The sequence below is a fragment of the Pinus tabuliformis genome, chromosome 8, assembly GCF_031772625.1.
Source record: "Pinus tabuliformis cultivar Carrire ecotype Pingquan chromosome 8, CPIR1, whole genome shotgun sequence".
Taxonomy (NCBI): Eukaryota; Viridiplantae; Streptophyta; class Pinopsida; order Pinales; family Pinaceae; genus Pinus; species Pinus tabuliformis.
In genome coordinates, this window is record NC_142294.1 from 380,834,627 (window position 1) to 380,846,914 (window position 12,288).

At 40.6% G+C, this 12,288-nt stretch overlaps 1 pseudogene; it reads left to right on the plus strand.

The window, feature by feature from the left end:
• LOC149235698 (endo-1,4-beta-xylanase 5-like) overlaps positions 1 to 11,551 on the plus strand; it is a 33,233-nt pseudogene extending 21,682 nt beyond the window's left edge.
• The last annotated feature ends 737 nt before the right edge of the window (positions 11,552 to 12,288 follow it).

The following is a 12,288-nucleotide window of genomic DNA, read 5'->3' on the forward strand; positions in this document are numbered from 1 at the left end:
AATTCATAAAGGAAATACAAAAGTAGTTTTTCTCTGTTTGTTTCTAAGGAAGCTGTCACACCGTAGTGGGATAGAGTAGTTCTAAATAGACACTTTTCCCTGTAACACTGAGGTGAGTTATCAGCCTTGATGTTAAGGATACAAACTTTCAGATTCGGTTCTCTTTGAAATTTTGCACTAATCTCATACTATGGAATCTCAGATTTTTTGCAAATGGTAATCAAACTTCAGGAACTAAAGCCTCTGAAAGGGATAGGACCATACAAGAAGACATGACCATACAAGAATGGCCTCAACTTGCTTTGCTTCTAGAGTACGTTTTCGAGATTCGATCCTTGCCTTCTGGAAAATTCATGTCTGAATTAATTTGAAACTCTGTTTAACTTGGCGTGTTCTAATGCCATAAGGATTTGACTATGTAGAATCGAGGATCATGAGTGAAGAAGAGAGGCCATAAGAAAATAGAGATTACGCAGGAGACTATTATCTAATTATGTAGATGAAGATCGCGCCCTAATGGGAGGAAACAGAGATCGGCTTCATAATCTTATTGAACAAGTGATGAAAGATCCCACATTCAAACAAAATTTTTACTCAAGCATTCGCCATCACGTTTGTGCCAATGCGGCATAAGAACGCTTATGCCATATCCTGTAATTATTTGGGGTGATAATTGGCTGTTAAAAGACGAGAGGGATGGTGAGACCTTTTTACTGTATAGCTCTGAAAATTGCGTAAGAAGTTATCAATTCTCAGAAATGATCATTTACAAGTCAATGAAAAAGTTCACCATATTTCCACAAATTCGATTGATTATCTTGGGGTGCTCAAGTCTGCTGTTGTTCATTGCGAGACAACACTGTTGTTATTCATTGCGAGAGAACATTTTAATTACCATGTAAAACATGGCGGAGGCAAATATCCCAACAACTCACTTTCATGTGAAACAGTTTTTGGCCAAATCAAAGCTATCAATCTAGTACACACTAAAGGATGAAAAGGAGGATGAAAAGCTATCACTAAGAGCTGTTCAGAGTCCTTGTGGATCAGCTCTTCAAATCATAAACATGCCCAGAAACTGAGCTAGAGTAGTTGCCCTCTACTTTGCATTTGAAAAGATCCAAATGCAGTTCGATTCGATACTCCCTCTGTTTAGGAAATGAATAGCAAAAACACAAACAACCAACAAGATACGATCCCCAGTGGAGTCGCCAATTTGTTGTTGGGAAAAGTATCCAATACGGAATGACCCTATCCCACTCTAAGGGTGATAGTACCTCAGCAACAATCAAAGCAAAGCTATCTAAGATTTCTTCTTTATGAAAGTAAAATAGGGGAGAAAGAGATCCACTAACTGATGTCTTTCGCTAATGGTTGATCCAATCTTCTCTCCTTGCTGCTTACTCCCAGCTCCTTGCTCTTTCACTGGCCCAGCTACACCAAGATCCTGCAAAATGGCAAGAGAGGGAAACTACAAGAAGCATACATTCATAATTGATTCAAGGATTAGAATAAATCAAATACACAAGTATAACAATACATCATTGAGACACATGCATATAGAAGAACCTCAAATGCTTTATTAATGGAAGAAGTAAAGTTCAGGAAGTGATACAACCATAAGAGGCCCAATCCAGCATCACCTTCCCAGCAGAAAGAAATCTCCTCTTCACCTCCTTCAAAGAAAATCACCCAATAGTTCTAAACTCAAACCAACAGCAATTCTTTACATTCACAAGATTCCAGCCTCCCTAGACCTCATGAGAGAGATCTATATATAGGAGTTTTGGAGAAAGGATGAGTCAGCTTGAGGCTGGCATGAAGCTGACTAGTGTCCTCTCTCACTTCAGTTATTCTTCAGTTCTTGAGTCCACTTGGAGGTTCTTGCTTCCACTTGGAGATCTAGACCCTCTTACTCATCACCAGTCGAATTCCTTGATCCAAGTGTCATTTTGGAAGCTTCCTGGGCATTGACACCTTGAGGAATGACTGTGCCACATGTCCCAACTCGCCCAGCGCAGGTAGCCTTCTTTGCAGTTGACATTCAACACAGGTAGACAGTGGAGCACTTGACATTCAGCGCAGATACTAAGTGGAGCAGTTGACATGATCCAGAATTGCCTTGTTTTTGAGTGTTTTCAGGTGGAGAACTGTTATTCAGTGCTGTGGTTTGCTGACCTTGTTCCTCTAGGGGTAGGAAAAACATGTTTAGGGACTTTGGATCCCTTAGATTATGGACATTTCATGCTTCATGTTTAAAGGCACAAAAATGTCTATAACAGTTGCCCCCTAAAGTATGAGGTCGTTTATCGGGTGAAATGCTTTATCAGTAGGATCCGAAGTTCATTCAATCACTGAGAGGTGACCTGTAATAAGATACAATACAACACATTATTTTTCATACTACTTTCATGATCTAGCTGAGGCGGGCATTCCCATGCTCAGCTTTATAAATACATTTTTCTGTACATAGAACAGACAATCGTCTGATGATAGACTGATAATTCTCTGCTGAAATTATCATCCTTTGAGTAGGATGATCATCTGCTGCACATGTCAATGTCTTTATTTCCTGAATATATATCGCAGCCCAGATGGATGAAACTAGATCCGGGGTCTTCAAACTCGTTCGATCTTCACTCTAAGTACAAGTCAATCCATGTGAAAATTGCGCTGAAGTCGAACATGGAAAGACATCGCTTGATTACCGGCCAATGATGTAAACCGTTAACAAGCGCGAGAGGAATCACCGATAATGATAATGATCCTCAAGGTACTACAGTACAATTCACGTGGTGTGAATAAAGGACTTGGCGTTGAACACCACACAAAATCTTCTGGTCGAAGGTCATTGATGTATACCTATCGCCGGAAGTGAGAAACTTGCCATTGAGGCATGCAAGCTTCAAAGTACTGAAGGGGTTGTTCCTAGATCAACTCCTTGGATAATGAGCTGATGTCGACAAGGAGTGATCCGTCAAAGGAGGGCCTTAATGAATCCCACATCAGTGACACGGAACGGAGCTAATGATTTTAATGGAGGTGAAAACGATCTGTGAAATATGATTCAGGGTGGCGGTCATGAAAGGATGAAAGATGATGTATGGTAGTGGATGGGACACGGTTGACTCTTTCTGAACAACATCTCTTGAACATATAACGACACTGATGCGATGGATCGGTAGCATTACCCCAAATGTGGATGGTTTGGCGAGACCATGGTGATGAGACCGGTGAATGAAACAACCCAACCCGATGTGGTACGGAAGAAAAGTGTCATGTTCAAGAGCGACTTGCTACCATTAAAGCTTTGAGGTTCTCCCAATTTTTCCCCAGTCATTTCTGACCAGTACCTCTTTATTTTTGTCAAGCTTGAGGAGGATAACATATGCTTGTTCTATAACCTGCCCTTCGGGCAAGCCCATCGCTATGTTTTAACGAGCCTAGCGATAGGGAAACTCGTTCTCGTCTAAAGACAAGTTTGTCGCTATTTAATCATTTTAACGAGTCTAACGACAAGGAAAACTCGGTCCTTTTCATTTTTAGAGAGTCTGAAAAGGTACATAAAGTCAACTCCACAATTCCTTTTTCGTCATCTAATCCCTTAAGTCCGAAAAAGTATAAAACAATACAAAAGGGATGAATTTTCGATAATTTTAACGAGCCGAATAAAACAAGCGCTCGACCTTTTTGTGCAATAATCCCTCAGGTCCAAAAAGATTAAAATCTAGAGGAGGGATAGCTCTTCCGGTCCTTTTAACGAGCTGGAAGGCCAAAACTCGACAAACTTTTCATATTTTACGAGTCAGTTGAAAAGAGCTCAAAGAAGACTCGTCTTTTGAGGAACGAGTGATAAACAGGGATAGCAGCAGATTCCAGGTACAGGTTGGAATTTTCCAATCACGGCAGTGTCACAAGGATGGCTAGGTGAAATCACTCTTCGCAGCTGTTCCTCAAAATGGGTAAACAATCATATGGGGGTGGACCATCGGCCAAATGAAAGTGGAGGTGGCAGGTGCAAACACGACCAAGGCTTTTTATGGCTGATGAATTTACGGTCTCAAATGGTTATTTACCGGTACTGGGTTCATTTTTTAAAGAGCTCGAATGCGCCAAAACACTGCTCAATCTTATGTTTATTTTTTAACGAGCATGAACTATGTGCTAAAACTGCTCGGATCTTCGCTTTTCTATTTTTTAATGAGTATAAATTCCGCGGTAAAACTGCTCGACCATATGTTTATTTTTTAACGAGCATGAACGATTTCGCTAAAAACTGCTCGATTATACCAGTCATATGATAAGAAATGTCTCCTGTGAGATAGCTATTTTTTATGGATCTTTATGTCACGAAGCTATGCTCCTAATTTGGAAAATTTTACTTTTGCCCCACATCCTTTCTTTATGCAAGTTAGGAAACGACTAATCCAAAAAACAGATAAATAACTGCTCTTTGCTTGCACTCCAAAAGGTTTGCATGCCCCCAGGTATAAAGTACAATTTCAAGGCTGCCCCTACTTATCCGTCAAAACATTTGTTTTAACGGGTGAGGCTTACCTCTTTCAGGTTATCCAAAGATTGTCCTGTTAATCTTTCAAACTAGACATTTCTTCGGCGATGTCTACCGAAATAGACAAAGGTGGGTGAAAAATAGTTTATTCCACTCACATAACTTTGACAAAAGAATCTTTTTCTAGAACAACCCTCTTCCTAGACGGACGGGGTATGGACTAGTCATATTCTCCCGCAGAAACCTACTCTATACCCAAAGTTTTCTCTGCCCAAAGCAGACCAGGATGCATGCCCCCTGGGTTCCAGTTACCTCTTTCCGAATCACTCGCACTCATCTGGAAGAAGAACTGGGGGTGGAGGCATTTCTTGAGTGAATAGACCATTTAGGGTTGGTATTTGACTATTTGCGATGCATGATCTCGGAAATGAAAGTTGGTCTACGAGCTTGACCACTCTTCCTTCGTGTGGAAAACACATTACTCTAAAGAGTGAGGAGACTATTGCTCCCATGCAATATATATAGTCTCATCCAAGGAGTAGGTTATAATCCAAGGGTCCTTGAACGACCATCACGTTCATTTGAACGGCCTTCCCTTTCAATGTAATGGGCACATTGGGGAGGATCCCTAATGGTCGACTGGTTCCTTTATCGAAACCCGAGAGATTTCTTATCTCAGGCAAAAGCGTCGGGGAACCCAGTGCTTTCCAAGCAATAGAGGAAAGGATACTCACATATGCCCCTTCATCAATGATAGTTCCAGCCATTACCATTCTGTATATTTGGACCATGATTCTGAATGGTATATTGGCTGGCAACCGGGGTCTACCTAGTTGGTTCCAATCAAAGGACACAACCAGGTTGCTTGGTGGTGGGACCGAATACACAGCCGGATATGACCCTGACGATGTTCCTTCCTGCGATAAAGGAATGGGCGCATTGCCCTGATGCTCGTTAGAGTCTGTGTTGATGAAAAGAATCTGGATGGTGTCATCCTTATTCTCTTCAGTGAGGGTTTCATTTGAAGATGAATCTTCAGTGACGGTGTCATTTGAAGATGAAACTTCTGAAGGGAGAACCGGGTCGACTGTCGTTTCGACCTTTGGACTTTCGTCTGGTCTAGATTCAGTAGGTTCATTTTCAATGACTGACGCTTCAGCTGACCACTTGAGCGGGCCAGCTGTATTTTCAACCAACGAAGGACTTGGCACGAGTTTTTTGTATCCAGGAGGAAGTCTCAACGGTGAAACCGGACGATCTTCCAAAACTCTCTTTTCTTCGTCTAAGAAGGGACAATGGTGGATGGCGTGATCACCTTCACACAGTCTGCAGGGGGATCTTGCTCCCCCTCTTTGTCTTGAACCTTCACTTTCGCTGGTTGACGGTAAGCATTCAACATGGCTATCAGAGGTTGATGCTCCCGAATTATGCAAACGAGGGGACCAGTCCCTTAGTATCCGGGGAATACAGGGACAATCTCTATGGAAGTGGTCTCCTCTACATATGACACATGGTGATTTAGGCCCAGTTTGTGTTGTGTGTGGATTTTTGTCAGATGTCTTTTGCTTGCCCCCAGTCGCCTTAGGCTCCTTCTCCTTCTTCTCTCTCTTCTTCTTCTCCTTCTTCTCCATGGGAGCTTGGCTTTTGCCGGCTCTACCTTGCGAAGATGAAGGATTGGAGGAAGAGTTATAAGAAGTAGAAGGCTGGTGGGCAGCTCTAGACTGATCTAACTGTTGACTCGACTGTTCAGGAACCATGGTGTTCTGAACTACATTGGTTGAGAATAGCCAAATTGGCAGGCCAATTGTCAGTCCTGGAAGCGACAATGTGGCCATGTGAGGCGCACCAACTTCTCCCCAAGAGGAGAAAGGACTAGGATTTCCATCATGGGGAATTCCTTGGTTGGGGCGTTCCATGTTCTCAACCTACAGATCAACGCAGGAATAGGAGGTGATTATGTTCCGTTTAAAATAAATTTTATAACGACGCTTTAGACACAACTTGCTTTTTCACTTTTTAAGAGTCGAGAAAAAGCTAAAGATGACTCTAGTCTCCTTCGATGTTTTAACGAGCCCGAAGTGAAAAATGCTCGGATGGACTTTTTCAGTTATAGAGTTTGAAAAAGGCCAAAAGAAACTACTCTGGAGTTCTAGGCAGAGGGTGTGCCAAACTTTTCGCAAAACCACAGAATACGTTTTACGGTACGGGTGGTCAATCTTCGTGAATGCTGTGTTCACTGCATTGCGATCAGTAGGGCGGCCGACACGGCTTCCTATGGATAAAGGCTTTGTTCCTATAGGGGTCTCCCAATATATACGCGACGGTACGTGGGAGCACAAGTCCGTATTGATACTTATCGCTTCACCGTGGAGGAATCACCCAACCACTCAACGCTAAGATATCACGTTTAACGACGCCAGAACACGTCTCTAGCTTAGACCTCTAAGTGTTTGCGTTATGTTTCAAAGTGTTGTTATGTAAATTCAATTCATTTTAGGTTGATCTTGTTTAGCAGTTTGCCTTTATGGATCACCACGTGATGTATGGTACAACTCCTAAATGCAGTCTAAGATGATAAGCAAGCTTTTCAATCTTTCAACTTTGAAAATCTTAACTACTGAGGGAAAAGAAAGACATCATCTTTTCACACAGATCATAGAGCACACACTAATGCACTTTTTCCTAAATCAACATGCAAGCTGTCAAAATGCACATGCACAATGCAGGTATTTCTTTTCTCTTTCTTAATGTTGATGTACTACAAAAAGAAAGCTGTTGTATAACTTTGAATTCAATTTCAAGTGAAAGCAAACAAGATTTTGTCCAAAATCAAAAGACACCTTAAGATTTACTTGTTTCAACACTAGAAATACATAAATTCAAACCATATGACGAAAGCAAAAGCTCAATCAGCTATGAACAGCAAACAAACTAACTCTTAAGATCAAAACGACACTTATCACAGGTCTAGATCTAAGAGGTCACAACAAGACTAGTTCACTTTCGTTATGGGAAACTGCAACTGATGTAAGAAATACACAAAGAACAAATACAGTTTCTTTATACAACCGAGGCGGAATAGTGGCAAAGAAAGGTGGTTTCAGATAGGTACATTGACTGATAACAGGCTGCAAAAACAGGGATGAAAACAGGGCAACAGAAAGCAAGGAACCCCAGTTGCACAAGGCCTAACTGGTTCAGCGCAGGTAGAACACTGTCAGTTTGACATTCAGCGCAGGTAGCCCCTTCGGGACCTGTGATGAAATGCAGAATGCCTTCACAGTGCCTGCAATGAAGAGAGAAACTCTCGTTTTTCTCAGTTTCCGGGTTACAGATTGCTCAAAAATCAACAGTTTTTGGCCAAATCAAAGCTATCAATCTAGTACACACTAAAGGATGAAAAGGAGGATGAAAAGCTATCACTAAGAGCTGTTCAGAGTCCTTGTGGATCAGCTCTTCAAATCATAAACATGCCCAGAAACTGAGCTAGAGTAGCTGCCCTCTACTTTGCATTTGAAAAGATCCAAATGCAGTTCGATTCGATACTCCCTCTGTTTAGGAAATGAATAGCAAAAACACAAACAACCAACAAGATACGATCCCCAGTGGAGTCGCCAATTTGTTGTTGGGAAAAGTATCCAATACGGAATGACCCTATCCCACTCTAAGGGTGATAGTACCTCAGCAACAATCAAAGCAAAGCTATCTAAGATTTCTTCTTTATGAAAGTAAAATAGGGGAGAAAGAGATCCACTAACCGATGTCTTTCGCTAATGGTTGATCCAATCTTCTCTCCTTGCTGCTTGCTCCCAGCTCCTTGCTCTTTCACTGGCCCAGCTACACCAAGATCCTGCAAAATGGCAAGAGAGGGAAACTACAAGAAGCATACATTCATAATTGATTCAAGGATTAGAATAAATCAAATACACAAGTATAACAATACATCATTGAGACACATGCATATAGAAGAACCTCAAATGCTTTATTAATGGAAGAAGTAAAGTTCAGGAAGTGATACAACCATAAGAGGCCCAATCCAGCATCACCTTCCCAGCAGAAAGAAATCTCCTCTTCACCTCCTTCAAAGCAAATCACCCAATAGTTCTAAACTCAAACCAATAGCAATTCTTTACATTCACAAGATTCCAGCCTCCCTGGACCTCATGAGAGAGATCTATATATAGGAGTTTTGGAGAAAGGATGAGTCAGCTTGAGGCTGGCATGAAGCTGACTAGTGTCCTCTCTCACTTCAGTTATTCTTCAGTTCTTGAGTCCACTTGGAGGTTCTTGCTTCCACTTGGAGATCTAGACCCTCTTACTCATCACCAGTCGAATTCCTTGATCCAAGTGTCATTTTGGAAGCTTCCTCGGCATTGACACCTTGAGGAATGACTGTGCCACATGTCCCAACTCGCCTAGTGCAGGTAGCCTTCTTTGCAGTTGACATTCAACGCAGGTAGATAGTGGAGCACTTGACATTCAGCGCAGATGCTCAGTGGAGCAGTTGACATGATCCAGAATTGCCTTGTTTTTGAGTGTTTTTAGGTGGAGAACTGTTATTCAGTGCTGTGGTTTGCTGACCTTGTTCCTCTAGGGGTAGGAACAACATGTTTAGGGACTTTGGATCCCTTAGATTATGGACATTTCATGCTTCATGCTGTAAGGCACAAAAATGTCTATAACAAGTTTGATCAAAATACAGCAAGAGTGGACAGGCTTGGGAACCAACAAGAGTCTACCGCAGGCTGCAACTACCATTTCCTGCCACACCACACAAAACTTTGTATTTCCTTCAGAAAGTTGGGTTCATCCCTGAACCTCATCGAAGGGTTTTCTCTCTACCTCGCCATCGGCACCATTCCCTTCGTTTTGTTGAAACCCCATCATGGTTTGGGAGATTATAAACTATAAATTATGTATGCCATACTAGTTTCAGGATGTCTAGTTTGTCATTTTACAACTCTTTTCATCCTGGTTATAGAGTGTGTCTTACTTCTCCTGGTGTAGGCACTTTTGAAATCTCAAAGTTGCTAGGAAATTATAAACTCTGCTTTTTAGGGGATGGGATACCCTTATTGCCCATCATATTCTAATTCAATGTCATACTCAGCTTGGAAGCTCCACGATTTGCTGCAATTGCAAATCCAAATAGCCTTAAATTCATAATGCTACTGAACCAATGTGTTGTTGGTGCCATTCATTTCTTTTAAAATCAGAGCCTTTCACCAAAAAAACACCAAATCCATCTAAACCACTACATATTTATGCTGGGGATCATAGAGCTCCCATAGGCTTGATTGCTAGAAAAAGCATAAAACATTTACCCACTGCGTTGCATGGGGCACCTGAAAGAGAAAAGCAAACCTTCCAACAGTCAATAACCTAGCATACAGCTGCAGTCATGCACAGTGTTACAGTGGGGAAAACAGGCAACACAACCCAGATAGTAGCATGCCACAGGCCCCTGAAAGCCTTCTTCATCTGCCATGAGGACCCCTCCCACTAGCAGTGCTAGGGACCAGTAAGAGTGGACATGCCTGGGAACCAACAAGAGTCTACCACAGGCTGCAACTGCCATTTCCTGCCGCACCACGCGAAACTTTGCATTTACTTAAGACACTTGGGTTCATCCCTCAACCTCACCATAGGGTCCTCTCTTTACCTCGCCATCAACATCCCATTCCCTTCGTGTTGTTGAAACCCCATCATGGTTTGGGAGATTATAAACTTTGAATTATGTCTGCCCTACTAGTTTCAGAATGTCTAGTTTGTTATTTTACAACTCTTTTCATCCTGGTTATAGAGTGTGTCTTACTTCTCCTGGTGTAATTAGAGGCACTTTTGGAATCTCAAAGTTGCTGGGGAATTATAAACTCTGAATCTCCATCTCCAGTATTAAAAGTTCTGATCTGAAATGCCTACTGTTTCAGTTCCCCGCTCAAGGCAGGGACTAGCTGCTATGTAGCCCATCTTGTTTCAAAAATGGTTTCTTAAACGTTTCAGTGTAGCAACATTTTTGAATGAGCTAAAATGGTACATCACGGAGCTTGAGCAAGGGCAAGAGAATTACAAATATGCAGATGCCATCGTGAGATTTTGTAAAGAAAACAATATAAATATGCAGGGGTACAACATAATGTGGGAGGGTCCAAATATGTTATGCAATGGGTAAAGATTCTAAGTGCCCAACAACTCCAATAGACAGTGGAAAATTGAAGTACATTCAGTAGTAGGAAGGTACAAGGGCCAATTCATCCAATGGGATGTCAACAACGAGATGCTCCATTTTTCATTATTTGAGGACAAGTTAGGGCTCAATGCCTCTGCAATTATCTTCCAACTGTCCCAACAATTAGATCCCTCTACTCCAATTTTCATGAACAACTACAATACAATCAAGACCTGCAATGACATGGCCGCCATACCCGATGCATATGTGCAGAAACTGCATGATATTAGTCAACTAGGGCTGATTGAAGGAATATGTTTGGAATCCCATTTTTCAAAGACCAACCTACCATTAATGAGATCTGTATTGGACAAATTGGGGTCTTTGGGTCTGCCAACTTGGCTAACAGAGGTCGATATTGACAACGACGTGAATCAAACTATACAGGTAAGAAAGCTTTGTGGTCCAAAATTTCTCAATTCAATAAACTAAACCCTCCATGAATCTCATGTTTAACGGTGTAACAGGCCGAGTATTTGGAACAAGTACTGTGTGAAGGATTTTCTCACCCTGCTGTGGGAGGCATAGTCATTTGGTCGACATGGCCTCCTCCCAGTGGATGTGATAGGATGTGTCTCATTAACAATAATTTCAATAATCTGCCTCCAAGCAACACGGTGGACAAATTGTTGAAAGAATGGAAAAGAAAATGCATTAGTGGTTTCACTGATCATGAGAGCGGGACATTCAAATTTTCAGAATTTTACAGTGAGTACATCGTCACTGTAAAGCATCTCCACATTACTCGTACTAATTCTTTCAAGATCTCAAGGAAATCTAAACAACCACTACACATTAACGTTATTGTGTAAATATCAATGAAAATATTGTAACCTGCAGCAATAATACAACAATAACTAGTCAACATTAATGATATAAATATGAAAAACTAAATATATATCAGTATTGCATAAACAATGAACTATTAAATATAAGTAGTGCAATAATATAAATTAAAACTAGCAATTTCACCTAGTGAAAAGGAACATTGAATCCATGTTTAGGGTGCGTAAAGCCATGGATTTGGCTGAGCAATGGTAACTTTGGTAGATGGTCACTAAATCATGACTTGACAATTTTCTTTTTAAAAGACAAGACCCACCCCTCCTTCCTTTGTCATGTCTTCTCTCCTCCATTAACATAATAATAATAATAATGAAACCTAAAATAGAAAATTAATTTAAAAAGAAATGGAAAAATCGAAAATTATAAAAGATTGAAATAGTTATGGGAAAAAAATTGAAAATAAAAAATTATAAAAAATTGAACTACATGCTTTTTTGTAAAGTAAATGTGTATTTAAATTGAACTGCATATTTTGTGGATGATGTATATTTAAATTTAAATGTATCTATTCACTTCATTTTCAAATGTATATTTTTATTTAAAAAACCACATAAATTAAAAATATAAATTTCTATCTGTTCATATATATATATATATATATATATATATATATATATATATATATATATATATATATATATATATATATATAAACTCTAAGAATTTAGCATTGTAAAGTGGCCCTCTCACTAGGTGTATGTGT